This window comes from Triticum urartu, unplaced genomic scaffold, assembly GCF_056163025.1.
Source record: "Triticum urartu cultivar PI428250 unplaced genomic scaffold, HENAU_Tu73 scaffold2, whole genome shotgun sequence".
NCBI classification, from domain to species: Eukaryota; Viridiplantae; Streptophyta; class Magnoliopsida; order Poales; family Poaceae; genus Triticum; species Triticum urartu.
The window spans coordinates 7,933,633-7,948,632 of record NW_028260368.1 but is presented as its reverse complement, the minus strand read 5'-3'; the positions used below and the strand labels follow the sequence as shown (position 1 = coordinate 7,948,632).

Sequence of the window (15,000 nt, the reverse complement as noted above, 5' to 3'; positions counted from 1 at the left end):
CTCTATTTCATTCTATTTCACTTCCTAGCACTTCCTATCATTTAATATCCATCCCTTTGGTCTTATTGACATAAGAGATGTCATTTATAGTCTATCTCTTTCTATATATGGAAAGTCAAGAAATTCTCATCGAAACATCGAGAAATTGTGCATATAGAAAACTCTAAAGAAAGAAAAAAAGGAGACCCATGCCATGATTTTCAAATCTTTTCTATTTAGTAGTCTAAGTTTCTCGATGAGGATAATTAATTCGGTCGTTGTGGTCGGACTCTATTATGGATTTCTGACTACATTCTCCATAGGTCCCTCTTAGATCTTCTTTCTCCAATCTTGGATTAGGGAAGAAGGAGATATTCGCGACTACTGGCGATTTCATTATGGGGCAGCTCATGATCTTCATATCGATCTATTATCCACCTCTGTATCTATTCTTTCTTAGCTAAACAGGTGGAAGATCTATCCAATTTGGTTATATTATATCATGGACTCGAAAAACGGATCTGAATTTGACTGAAATGCACGATCTTCACAGGTATCACTTTTCACGATACCTAAAAGGTGGAATAGCGATTTTCGAACCATTTCCTATAAGAGAATGGTTTCCATTACTTTGAGAAATGGATTCTTATATCAAACTATAGCTATTGCATTAAAGAAGAAAAGAAACTAATAGAAGTCGAAGACGCGGAATGATAGTGAATAGAGAGAAAGATTCTTCTGATTTTCTTGTTTCTATCTACTAGACGCCGTAGAGAATTGAGAATTTTCATGTCTTTCAATTCTCGTACTCGTAATTGGAAAGTTATGGAAGGAGACCCATCATTTTGCAATGAAAACAACATATAAAACTCTGGACAATTTCGAAATCAGGCCAAGCGTCTTAATACATATGCAAAAAAATTCATTATTGGCCCACCATTGATTAGAAGATTTAGCTTGTATGAATCGCTATTGGTTTGATACGAATAATGACAATCGTTTCAGTATGTTAAGGATACAGATGTATCCACAATTCATTTAGAGTTACTTAATAGTCTATTTCTTATACCATATCTCTATCCCGTGAAATTCTCGAGCCAAAAGATGGATGCATATGCTGTGTTTCATTTTGCTAAATGATATCAATTAAATGGTGTATCAATTCCATAAATTGCATATAGCAATAAATAAATCAGCAAAATTCTTTCTAATATTTTAGATAGAAGAAACATTTCTTCTATCTAAAATATTAGAAAGAATGTACCCTTCTATCCAAATCCAATTTGCATCGATAAAATAAATCCAAATTCCAGTAGTAGATGAATAATTGCAAATTTGTGTGTGTACGAGATTAGAATAACTTCAAAATAACTGACATAATTTTGTATTTTTCCTGATCAGAAAAATACATGAAAAAGAAAGGAGGTAGAAAAATTTTTGGATTTATGGTTAAAGAAGAAAAAGAAGAAAACAGGGGTTCTGTTGAATTTCAAGTATTCAGTTTCACCAATAAGATACGGAGACTTGCTTCACATTTGGAATTACACAAAAAAGATTTTTCATCGGAAAGAGGTCTACGAAGACTTTTGGGAAAACGTCGACGTTTGCTGGCTTATTTGGCAAAGAAAAATAGAGTACGTTATAAGAAATTAATCGGTCAGTTGAATATTCGGGAGCAGTAATTTAATCGTTCAAATTTTTTTCTTGTTTTATTATTTTTTTAGTAGTCTTATAGTAGTCTTAGATTTTTCATTTTGATGAGCCTCGCTTTGAGGAATTCATGGAATAATCCATTTTCATGGAATAATGAATTAAGGAAGAAAGGATATGAGTCTACCGCTTACAAGAAAAGATCTCATGATAGTCAATATGGGCCCTCAACACCCATCAATGCATGGTGTTCTTCGACTGATCGTTACTCTCGATGGTGAGGATGTTATTGATTGTGAACCCATATTAGGGTATTTACACAGAGGAATGGAAAAAATCGCGGAAAACCGAACTATTATACAATACTTACCTTATGTAACAAGGATATAGAGAGATTGTAGAAAGGGGATAGGATAGTTATTTTTGCAAGAGACTTGTTGTAAATTCCTTAACTTAAGAAAGAAAAAAGAATAAAAACACAGATACATAACATAAAAAAAAGAATAAATAAGACGAGATTCGACCTCCCCCTACATATTTAATTTCCTCTCCTATACAAAAACTAGCAAGACCCACTCCATTGGTAATTCCATCAATAACACCCTTATCAAAAAACTCCGTGAGTTCGGTTAACCCTCTTATACCGAGGGTAAAGACCCTAGTATAGAAAATATCTATATAACCACGATTATATGACCAACTGTATATATTTTTTTTTACTTGATCTAAAAATTCTTTTTTAGGATTTCCTTTGTAAAAAGAGTTTATTAAATCCAAATTCTGAAAAAAAGAATAAGCGGATCCATAGAAGATATATGCTATGAATAAACCAAAGATAGCTAGACTTACAGAAGAAATTGCATTAGTAATAAATTCATATGAATTTACAAAAGAATTAGAACTTTCCTGGGTAAAGTTTATTGAGGGAGTTAACCACTTTGATAATATGGTTAACTCTGCTATTCCATTACCAATTCCTCCATTATCAAAAGAGATTCCTATGAATCCAATGAACAAAGTGAAAAGTAGTAATATAAGAAGAGGAAATAACATAGTATTTCCCGTTTCATGCGGATAGGCAAAAGTTTTTTTAGCCCCAAAAGACGTAGTAAAGGATCCTATCCTATTTCTTGTATTACCTTGAATTTTTGGTATATTTTGTGAAAAAAAAGAAACTCCACTCTTCGTTGTTGATAAAACGAAATCCCTATTCACTCCTTTGGGTATCCTTTTTCCCCATAAGGATATTGAATACAAGGAACTCTCTTTAGTGCTACTGTAATTTTGAAAATGAACACGCAAATACCCATCAAATGTAAGTAAATATATCCGAAACATATAAAAGGCAGTTAATCCTGCAGTAAAGGAGGCTATTATTCCAAAAAAGGGCGAATACAACCAACTATTACTAAGGATTTCATCTTTGGACCAGAAGCAAGCAAGAGGTGGAATACCACAAAGAGAAAGTGTACCCCATAAAAAAGTAGTTCTTGTGATTGGAATGTATTTTCTTAAACCGCCCATAAGAACCATATTTTGACTTTTATCTGGTGAATATCCAACAAGAGGTTCCATTGAATGAATAACGGATCCGGATCCCAAGAACAATAAAGCTTTTGAATAAGCATGAGTGATCAAATGGAATAAAGCAGCTTGATAAGAACCTATACCTAGAGCTAACATCATATAACCCAATTGAGACATTGTAGAATAGGCTAAGCTTCTTTTAATATCTCTCTGAGCAAGAGCTAAAGTAGCTCCTAAGAATAGTGTTATTGTACCTACTAAAGAAATAAAACTCATTATCAAAGGTAAAGATATGAAAAGAGGAAGAAGTCGAGCTAGAAGAAAAATTCCCGCAGCAACCATAGTTGCTGCGTGTATAAGAGCCGAAATAGGAGTGGGCCCTTCCATAGCATCGGGTAACCATACGTGAAGAGGGAATTGTGCGGATTTCGCAACTGCACCAAGGAATAATAAAAAAGCACACAAAGTAGTAAGTAAAGAGTTAATTCCATTATTAGGAATCCAGTTATTAGCTATTTTGAACAAATCCCTAAACTCTAAACTACCTGTTATCCAAAAAAAACCTAAAATTCCTAATAATAGACCAAAATCCCCTACACGATTAGTTACAAAAGCTTTTTGACAAGCACTCGCTGCGATTGGTCGTGTAAACCAAAAGCCTATCAATAAATAAGAACACATTCCCACGAGTTCCCAAAAAAAATAAATTTGTATCAAATTGGAGCTAGTAACCAATCCCAACATGGAAGTATTGAAAAAACTTATATAAACAAAAAATCTCAAATATCCTTCATCGTGAGACATATAACCATCACTATAAATAAGAACCAGGATTCCTACAGTAGTAATTAGTATTAACATAATAGAAGTAAGTGGGTCAATCAAGTATCCAAATTCTAAAGAAAAATCATTATTGACGGTCCAAGACCATAGATATTGATAGATCGAACTTCCATTTATTTGTTGAATAGACAGTTGAACTGAGAATACCATAGCTATACTTAAGAGTAAAACACTAGGAAAAGCCCATATGCGACGAAGATTTTTTGTTGCTGTCGGAATACAGAATAAGGCCAAATCCCATTGACATAATAACTGGAAGTGGGAGAAGAGGGATTACCCATGCATATTGATATGTATGTTCCATAAGAAAAGAAATTGCAATTTTTACTTCAATTTTTACTTCAATTTTTCTATAAAATTGTTTCCGATTCACCAAACCAATTCTTATCTCTTTCTGAAAGAATAAATAAAAAGAATAAGAAAAAATACTGAAATTCTTAATTTTTCCAAAATTTATCTCATTGAAATAATTAAAAATTAAGAATGGGTTTAGTTGGTTAAATTAAAAAAGTTAATAAAATAACTAGGTAACGAAGTTATTTTATTAACTAAATAAAGATATTTATAAAAATAAAAAAAAAAAAGTGGAATCATTTTACTTTCTATTCATAATTCATTTTTATATTTCTTTAAAACAAAGATGAAACAGCTCTCTTGTTCCATAATTAACTGATTGAGTGAATTCCAATGAAAACCTATGTTTATAAGAAATTATCGAATAGTCCTTACTTCATATAGAACTAAAATTCTAATGACTATAAATTACCTAAGTTTTAGAATGTCTTGTTTAAGAGACTCAGTATTTTTTGTTTTGATTGGAATTCCTTTCCTTTATGGAATACCATTCTGAACTTAATTAACTATTTTCATTTTCCCTTCTTTTTATCCCCCCGTCTTATCTTATATGGGGGATAGGCTTCCATACCATATATCTATATATGGAGTATACTTGATATATAAATAGATATAAATAGATTTAAATGAGAAACCCTTCTATATATTCTATATTATTAAAAAAAAAGTATAAAATATATAAAGAAAAAATGTTAAAAAATTCTTGTTGTCTTATCCGCATTAGACAAAATGAAGTAAAAAATAATTCAAAATTTAAGTATCTTTCAGTATCTAAGTATAAATACTAATAAAAAGAAGAAAGAAGGATTGATTTGCAGCAATAGATGTCTTTCACATACAACTAGAAAAAAGTAATTTCCTTTTTGAATGGCAGTTCCAAAAAAACGTACTTCAATGTCAAAAAAGCGTATTCGTAAAAATATTTGGAAGAAAAAGACTTATTTTTCCATAGTACAATCTTATTCTTTAGTAAAATCAAGATCATTTTCGAGCGGTAATGAGCATCCAAAACCAAAGGGTTTTTCTGGGCAACAAACAAATAATAAGATTTTGGAATAATATGAATTGACTTATCAAAAAAGAATTCCAATTATTTAATAATTTGGATTCTTCTTTGAATGTACTTTTATGTGTCGAATTACTCGGTACAATATTCTTAGAACAAAAAACCCCTCTTATCTTATATATACAAGAAAAAAAAAGTTTTGTTTGGTATACTGTGTGCTAAGTATTCTTTTCCTATCAATGAACTTTTCATAATTTTCCTAATAGAATCCTCATATTCTATTAGGAAAATTATGAAAAGTGGAGTATTCTTACAATAGGACTTACAACTTCCACCTATCTTCTCCAAAATCATAAGGTTAGTAAATCTTATTAATAAGAGCATAAAGACTTTCATTCTAGAAATTTTTAAAAAATCCAAAAAGCCTTTTCTATTTATCCATTTTATTTTAATTTCATCATTAAATAGAAACCCTTTTGGATTTTTTTCATTGTATTGAAAGAATTTTCAAAATGTAAAGGGGAAATTAATTAGAAAAAATTAGTTCTATAATTGCAAGTTAGAAAAAAGAAGTTCCAACTCTTTCAAGCAGTGTTTGTGTTTCTATTGGGCAAAGCAAGAGTTTATTGTAAAAAAAAAAAATGGAAACGATACTACCAAACGAAGTCTATTTTAATGAAAACTCTAATGTTCCTAAATTTTATGGACTTTCCCAATATCGACGATTCCCAAGATAATAGCTATTATTCTTTTAAGTTACCTATTATTTGAAGTTAGCCGCCATGGTGAAATTGGTAGACACGCTGCTCTTAGGAAGCAGTGCTCAAGCATCTCGGTTCGAATCCGAGTGGCGGCATTCTTGAAAAAGAATACAATAGATTAGAAATCAATTCGAAATTTACAATTTTGTAATGGGACCTTCCCCTTATGCTATTTGCAACTTTAGAACATATACTAACTCATATCTCTTTCTCAACGATTTCAATTGTGATTACGATTCATTTTATAACCTTATTAGTTCGTGAACTTGGAGGATTACGCGATTCGTCAGAAAAAGGAATGATAGTTACTTTTTTCTCTATAACAGGATTCTTAGTTTCTCGTTGGGCTTCCTCGGGACATTTTCCATTAAGTAATTTATATGAGTCATTGATCTTCCTTTCATGGGCCCTGTATATTCTTCATACCATTCCTAAAATACAGAACTCTAAAAATGATTTAAGCACAATAACTACGCCAAGTACTATTTTAACGCAAGGCTTTGCCACATCGGGTCTTTTAACTGAAATGCATCAATCCACGATACTAGTACCTGCTCTACAATCTCAGTGGTTAATGATGCATGTCAGTATGATGTTATTAAGCTATGCAACTCTTTTGTGCGGATCCTTATTATCTGCCGCTATTCTAATCATTAGATTTCGAAATAATTTCCATTTCTTTTCTAAAAAGAAAAAAAATGTTTTAAATAAAACATTTTTCTTTAGTGATATTAAATATTTTTATGCAAAAAGAAGTGCTTTAAAAAGAACCTCTGTCCCTTCATTTCCAAATTATTACAAATATCAATTAACGGAGCGTTTGGATTCTTGGAGTTATCGTGTCATTAGCCTAGGATTTACCCTTTTAACCGTAGGTATTCTTTGTGGAGCAGTATGGGCTAATGAGGCCTGGGGATCCTATTGGAATTGGGATCCTAAGGAAACTTGGGCATTTATTACTTGGACCATATTCGCAATTTATTTACATAGTAGAACAAATCCAAATTGGAAGGGTACGAATTCTGCACTTATAGCTTTGATAGGATTTCTTATAATTTGGATTTGTTATTTTGGTATAAATCTATTAGGAATAGGCTTACATAGTTATGGTTCGTTTACATTAACACCTAAATGATTACATAAAATAAAACCTTCATGAAATGAAGGTTTTTACTTTTATGTTTTATTTGAGAACCCCTTGAACGCCTTATCAAAGGGTTCTCAAAAATTCGAGATAGATCTAATTATACTTTTTTACTTATTTCTGCATTATATACTTTTTTACTTATTTCTGCATTAATAGAGCAGACGAGTAAAAAAAAGCAAACCTATTTAGGATAATAATTGGATAAGAGAGCCTCTACCCTGTCAACGGATAGGGAGAGAACAAAATCTGGATAAATACCAATTCCTATTACTGGTAAAAAGATACAGATTAAAATAAAGAGTTCTCGTGGTCCAGAATCCACAAAATTTGCGTTTGGAACATTAAATAGCTTGTATCCATAGAACATCTGGCGTAACATAGATAATAAATAAATAGGAGTTAATATCATTCCAATTGCCATTACAAAAGTAATTAGTGTTTTTGGCATTAACAGAAATTTTGGACTAGTAATTAGTCCAAAAAATACTACTAATTCTGCGACAAAACCACTCATTCCTGGTAAGGCAAGAGAAGCCATTGAAAAGCTACTAAACATGGTAAAAATTTTAGGCATTGGGATAGATATTCCCCCCAGTTCTTCGAGATAAACAAGACGCATTCTATCAGAAGCGGTTCCTGCCAAGAAAAAAAGTGTAGCACCAATAAATCCATGGGATAATATTTGTAAAATAGCTCCATTGAGTCCAATGTTGGTTATGGAACCAATTCCTATAATTATGAAACCCATGTGAGATACAGAGGAATAAGCTATTCTTTTTTTGAAATTTCGTTGACCAAGAGAAGTTGAAGCTGCATAGATTATTTGGATCGCTCCTATTATTACTAACCAGGGCGAAAATAGATAATGAGCATGAGGTAACAATTCCATGTTGATCCGAATCAATCCATATGCTCCCATCTTTAATAATATTCCCGCTAAAAGCATACATGTACTATAATGTGCTTCCCCATGGGTATCTGGTAACCACGTATGTAGGGGTATAATCGGCAATTTGACAGCATAAGCAATAAGGAAGCCAAAATATAAAAGTATTTCCAAGGTTGCAGGGTATGATTGATTAATTAATCTTTCCAAATCTAATCCTGGTTCGTTGGAACCATATAAGCCCATACCCAGAACTCCGATTAAGAAAAAAATGGAACCGCCTGCAGTATACAAAATAAACTTTGTAGCTGAATATAGACGCCTCTTCCCCCCCCACATGGATAAAAGTAAGTAAACAGGAATTAATTCTAACTCCCACATGATAAAAAAAAGTAAAAGGTCTCGCGAAGAAAATAATCCTATTTGACCACTATACATTGCGAGCATCAGGAAATAGAATAATCGCGAATTCCGTGTAATTGGCCAAGCTGCTAAAGTAGCTAAAGTAGTGATAAATCCTGTCAATAAAATAGATCCTAATGAAAGTCCATCGATTCCCAATCTCCAGTGGAAATCGAAGACATCTATCCATTTATAATCCTCCTTTAATTGGATTAAGGGATCCTCCAGTTGGAAATGATAACAGAACGCATAAGTCATTAGAAGGAATTCTAATAAACAAATAGATATAGTATACCACCTAACGACTTTGTTTCCCTTATGAGGTAAAAAGAAAATTAATGAACCTGCAAATATCGGCAAAACAACAAGTATTGTTAACCAAGGAAAATAACTCATGATAAAGTGATAAAGACAAGATACGTTTTGACCAGAAAAGCCCGTGCTCGATTATTTCGAGCACAGGCTTCTTCGGTAAAGAGGAATCAGACGATTCGAGTGAAGTTTTTTGTAACGTATCAATAAGATAGAGCCATGCTACGTGTTGTTTCAGGCCCTAAATAAACGCGGACACTTAAAAAATCTGTCGGGCAGGCAGATTCACATCTCTTACAACCCACACAATCTTCGGTTCTCGGCGCGGAAGCAATTTGCTTGGCTTTACATCCATCCCAGGGTATCATTTCTAATACATCTGTTGGACAAGCTCGTACACATTGAGTGCATCCTATACATGTATCGTAAATTTTTACGGAATGTGACATTGGATCTATAAATTTTTCTTTTCAACATAAAATTTTTCGATCTGGTAAAAATGAAATTAGTACTATAATGAGTCATATGTATTGTAGACACCAGACGAAGCAATGGTTTATCCAAACTTCAAAAAAAAAAATCTATTTTTTAATCTGTTTGTGAGAAAGCGTGAAGAGAGCCAAGAGACTTTAATTTTGGATTTCAACAATAAATAAGAAATAAGAAAGAATTTTACGAATTGTACAGACGAATTCGAATTAGCCAATAAATTGGCTATCGTCTTTTCAATATAAATTATTGCAATATTCAAATTGCAATATCAATGAATTACAAATACAAAAATTCATTTAAGTGAAAAAGAATACTATGCAATAATCTACTAAAAAAAATGGATATTCTCAAATAATACTAAGAAAATAGTATTGATTTCTATTTATTTTAATATGTGCGCCTTTGTTTAGAGGATTCTATGTCTAATTATTCAAAAGTCTAATTATTCAATAAATTAGATTGATTGATACGAGTGGATTTCCTATTACGATGGATGGAAGAAAGAATGGATAGTCCAATAGCGGCTTCAGCAGCTGCAAGGGCTATAACAAAAATTGCGAAAATATCTCCTTTTAATTGGCGACTATCAAATAGATCAGAAAATGTTACGAGATTTAGATTAATTGAATTCAGTATAAGTTCAAGACATATTAGAGCTCTAACCATGTTTCGGCTTGTGATCAATCCATAGATACCAATCGAAAATAAATAGACACTCAAAAAAAGTACATGCTCAAACATCATTAACTAACTCCTTATCAATCTCGATTCATTTCAATATGAGGGCAAGAATTGAACCGATTCAATTAATTACAATAGAACAATTACACAACAAAAGAAAAAAAAAAAAAAAAAAAAGGAGGTATTTGTTGGCAGTAGATGGATTTTACTAAATCAAAATTGTGATTCTTTAGTTATTTATTTTAGATTTGCAATTCTTATAATTTGTACTTTTTCTAAGTTTTCTTATTGCCGAGCCATAGTAATTGCACCTATTAAAGAAACTAGAAGAATTATGGAAATGAGTTCAAACGGAAGATAAAAATCGGTTGCTAAATGAATTCCAATTTGTTGAACATTATTTATGAGACCCTGTTCTACTATTTGGTTTGATCTTGTAGTCCAAAGAATTCCATACCACGACGTATCTGGGATAGTAGTCATTAGTGAAAAAACAATAGTTATACAAACGAGTGAAGTGAACCCATCTCCAATAGTCCAATAATTCTTATCTTTAGACCATTCTGAGCCATTTACGAACATTACAGCGAATATGATCAAGACATTTATGGCTCCCACATAAATAAGAAGTTGTGCGACAGCTACAAAGTAGGAATTTAATAAAAAATAGAATAAGGATATACAAACAAGAACTAATCCCAGCGAAAAGGCAGAATAAATGGGGTTGGTAAGTAATACTACTCCTAGACCCCCTAGTAGAAGAACAAATCCCCCAAATAGCATAAGAATCTCATGTATTGGTCCAGGTAAATCCATTATGGATAAAAAGAAATTAATAGTATAAAATTTTTCATGAACTGACTAAAACTAAAGGATTCAAGGAAGGAAAAAAGGATTAGGGTATTTTTTTGTGTATAAACTTATAGTTATAAATTATATTATATCACGAAAATCTAGTCTGATTTAAAATAAGAAATAATTTCCAATAAGCAGTAGTTTTTCGTTTTTCTTTATAGTTTAATTTTAAAGTTTAATAAAGAATTATTAGATTTTTATAACAGAAAGACAAAATCAAAGTTTAGTAATCAGTAATCGTTCTTGAATTCGAAGATTTTTCTTTGTTTATTTTACTTTCAGACGAATTCCTAATTGTTTGAATTGTGTAATCTCCCATTATGGAGATTGGTAACCGACTTAAAGCAATTTGATTGTAATTCAATTCATGACGATCATAGGTAGAAAGTTCATATTCTTCAGTCATTGATAAACAGCTTGTTGGACAGTACTCAACACAATTGCCACAAAATATACAAACTCCGAAATCAATACTATAATTAAGCAATTGTTTTCTTTTAATATCCTTTTCAAATCTCCAATCCACAACGGGTAAATCTATCGGACATACGCGAACACATACTTCACAAGCAATACATTTATCAAATTCAAAGTGGATTCGCCCTCGGAAACGCTCTGGTGTAATTGATTTTTCATAAGGGTAGTGAATCGTTATAGGTAAACGATTTGTGTGGGATAAGGTAGTTATGAAACTTTGACCTATGTACCTTGTAGCACGTATTGTTTGTTGACCATAACTCATGAACCCAGTTACCATAGGGAACATATTCATTCTAAATATCTATGAAAAAGATATGTTTCTTTCTCTTGTTTGAGAGAGCTTTTGTGTTGAAAATATTCTTACTATTATTGTATTATCTTATTTATAGTGAAACAAGTTGAGAAGAGGTTGTTAATAAGAGATTGCCCAGGGAAATAGGTAAAAGAAATTTCCATCCAAGATTTAATAACTGATCCATTCTCATCCTCGGTAAAGTCCATCTTATTGTGATAGAAATGAAGAGAAATAAATAAGCTTTAGTTAATGTAATAAATATACCCATTGTCATTTCCAAAATTCCAACTGCTTTATTCATTTGGAAAAAATCAAAAAAGGATATATAGGGAATAGATAAATTCCACCCGCCCAAGTAGAGAACTGTTACAAATAAAGAAGAAACTAATAAATTTAGGTAAGAAACAAGATAAAATAAACCATATTTGATACCGGAATATTCAGTTTGGTAACCTGCTACTAATTCTTCCTCCGCTTCTGGTAAATCAAAGGGTAATCTTTCACATTCTGCCAAAGAAGAAATTAAAAAAACCAGAAAACCTATAGGCTGACGCCAAATATTCCATCCAAAAAAACCGTATTTTGACTGTGCTTCAACTATATCAACTGTACTTGAACTGTTAGATAATCATAGTCGGTGATAACATCACAGTTCCCACCGCTATTTCAAAACCGTACATGAAACCTTAGCTTCATACGGCTTCTCTATGATCAGAAAAAGGAAAGGACTGTTTTGTTCCTAGCCCCGGGGGCGTAGATAGAATTAGATAAAATAAAATAGATTTGAAAGTCCTAAATTAGACCAAAGGAATTCCGTCTGCTAGAATAAGAAAAAGCGCTTCCGAATTGATCTCATCCTTTATAATATAATGAAAATTTTTCTTTGTTCAGTAATAACTTAATCTTGGAATAAAACACTTGTTACTTGTTATAGGAATTCAATTAATAAATGGAAAGAGTTGGGTATTAGTTCATGAGCAATTCTGCATGAATATGGATAGAGGAAGGAAATAATGAAAATTTTTTCTAGTGCACTCCATATCTTTTTTACTATTCTTCTTTCCCCAGGGAGGGGGTATTTAAAAAGAAAAAATGGATAAAGGGTTAATTCGTTCTTGATAGCCATTTCCTTAACAAGTGAATGGGAACATACTCTGGATCGGAATCCGAAGAAAGTACTACTTGATAATTTCTACAAATTGCAAGTCCTTATTATGATTCCTTTTATGGGCAAAAATCTCTAATGTTTTAGATTTTCCATTACTAATCCTTTATGTACTTTAGTGTTCCTAACCCTTCACTAACTTTTGGTGGATTCTTCTTATGGATTATTAAGTTATAGTAATAACTAGGAGTATTCTAGTAATGGAATTCCATATCGTGAATCCTTTATTCTTGGCCGCTTCAAGATATGATGACTAATTAAAAAATATCAACCTTGGGATAAAGAGTTTACACTGCTTATGTTTACTTCCACTTTTTTCTTGTACGTAGGAAATGAGATTTTTTCTTTTTACTACAAATTTATAAGCTGTTTTGTTTCACTCATATAGCTATCTAGTTTAACTTACCAACCCAAATACTAAATAAGAAAAGGAATATAAATAGTTAATGGATTTTATAGGAAAAAGATCTATTTTAACGAATCACACGTAGAGATATTGCTAGCACACAAAAAGTTAATGGTATTTCATAACTAATGGATTGAGCAGCAGCTCGTAGACCGCCTGAAAAAGAATATTTATTATTTGAGCTATATCCTGCCATAAGAAGACCAATAGGAGCTATACTTGAAATGGCAATCCATAAAAAAACACCAATACTAAGATCGGCTAAAACAAAATGATATCCCAAAGGGATAACTAAAAAACTTAATAAAACTGATATGACTGCTATAGAGGGTCCAATGCTAAATAAAGAAATATCTCCTCGGGATGGCAGAATATCTTCTTTAAAAAGTAGCTTAGTCCCATCTGCTATAGCTTGAAGCAGGCCCAGGGGGCCAGCATATTCAGGACCAATACGTTGTTGTATCGACGCAGATATTTCTCTTTCTAACCACACAATTACGAGTACCTCTATTGTTATTCCCAAAAGGAGGGTCAAAATGGGTAGAATCGATATCAGTCCATAGACTTCTTTTAATAATTCCAATTTCGAAAAAGAATTGATAGTTTCTACCTCTACCCTATCTATTATCATTTCAACGATCAACTTCCCCCATAATGATATCTATACTACCTAATATCGTCATGATATCAGCCAATTTCATTTTTTTAACTAGCTGAGGAAGAATTTGCAAATTAATAAACCCGGGTGGACGGATTTTCCATCTCCAGGGGAAAAGGCTATCATCTCCTACTAGATAAATCCCTAATTCACCTTTTGGGGCTTCTACTCTTACATAAAGCTCTTGTCTTGACAATTCAAAATTGGGCGAAGGTTTTTTACCAAGAAATTTATACTCAAAATCATTCCATTCAGAATTATTTTCTTTCTTAAAGCGTCGGACTTCTAAATTTTCATAAGGTCCTCCAGGAATTTTTTCTACAGCTTGTTGAATTATTTTGATGGATTCCCTCATTTCACCAATTCGTACTAAATAGCGAGCTAACGAATCCCCTTCTTTTTGCCATTGGACTTTCCAATCAAATTGGTTGTAAGACTCATAAGGATCTACTTTACGAAGATCCCATTGTATTCCAGAAGCTCGTAACATCGGTCCCGATAAGCCCCAATTTACTGCTTCTTCTCCGCTAATAAAACCTACTCCTTCAACTCGCTCTAAAAAAATTGGATTCTGTGTAATAAGTTGTTGATATTCAACAACTCCGCGTAAAAAATAATCACAGAAATCTAAACATTTATCGATCCATCCATAAGGTAGATCGGCGGCTACTCCTCCGATGCGAAAGTAATTGTGCATCATTCGCATACCTGTAGCAGCTTCAAATAGATCATATATTAATTCTCTCTCTCTAAAAATATAGAAAAAAGGAGTCTGTGCGCCGAGATCCGCCATAAAAGGTCCAAGCCATAGCAAGTGAGAAGCTATCCGGCTTAATTCTAACATAATTACCCTAATATAGCTGGCTCTTTGTGGTATTTGAATATTCTCCAAGAATTCTGGTGCATTTACTGTTATTGCTTCTGTAAACATAGTAGCTAAATAATCCCACCTTGTTACATAAGGTAAGTATTGTATAATAGTTCGGTTTTCCGCGATTTTTTCCATTCCTCTGTGTAAATACCCTAATATGGGTTCACAATCAATAACATCCTCACCATCGAGAGTAACGATCAGTCGAAGAACACCATGCATTGATGGGT

General features: G+C 32.3%; 1 non-coding gene across 1 annotated transcript; it reads left to right on the top strand.

Moving 5' to 3' along the window:
* Positions 1-6,135: 6,135 nt before the first annotated feature.
* On the top strand, positions 6,136-6,215 carry TRNAL-UAG (transfer RNA leucine (anticodon UAG)). The gene has a single exon. It is a non-coding gene; the product is annotated as a tRNA-Leu (tRNA).
* The last annotated feature ends 8,785 nt before the right edge of the window (positions 6,216-15,000 follow it).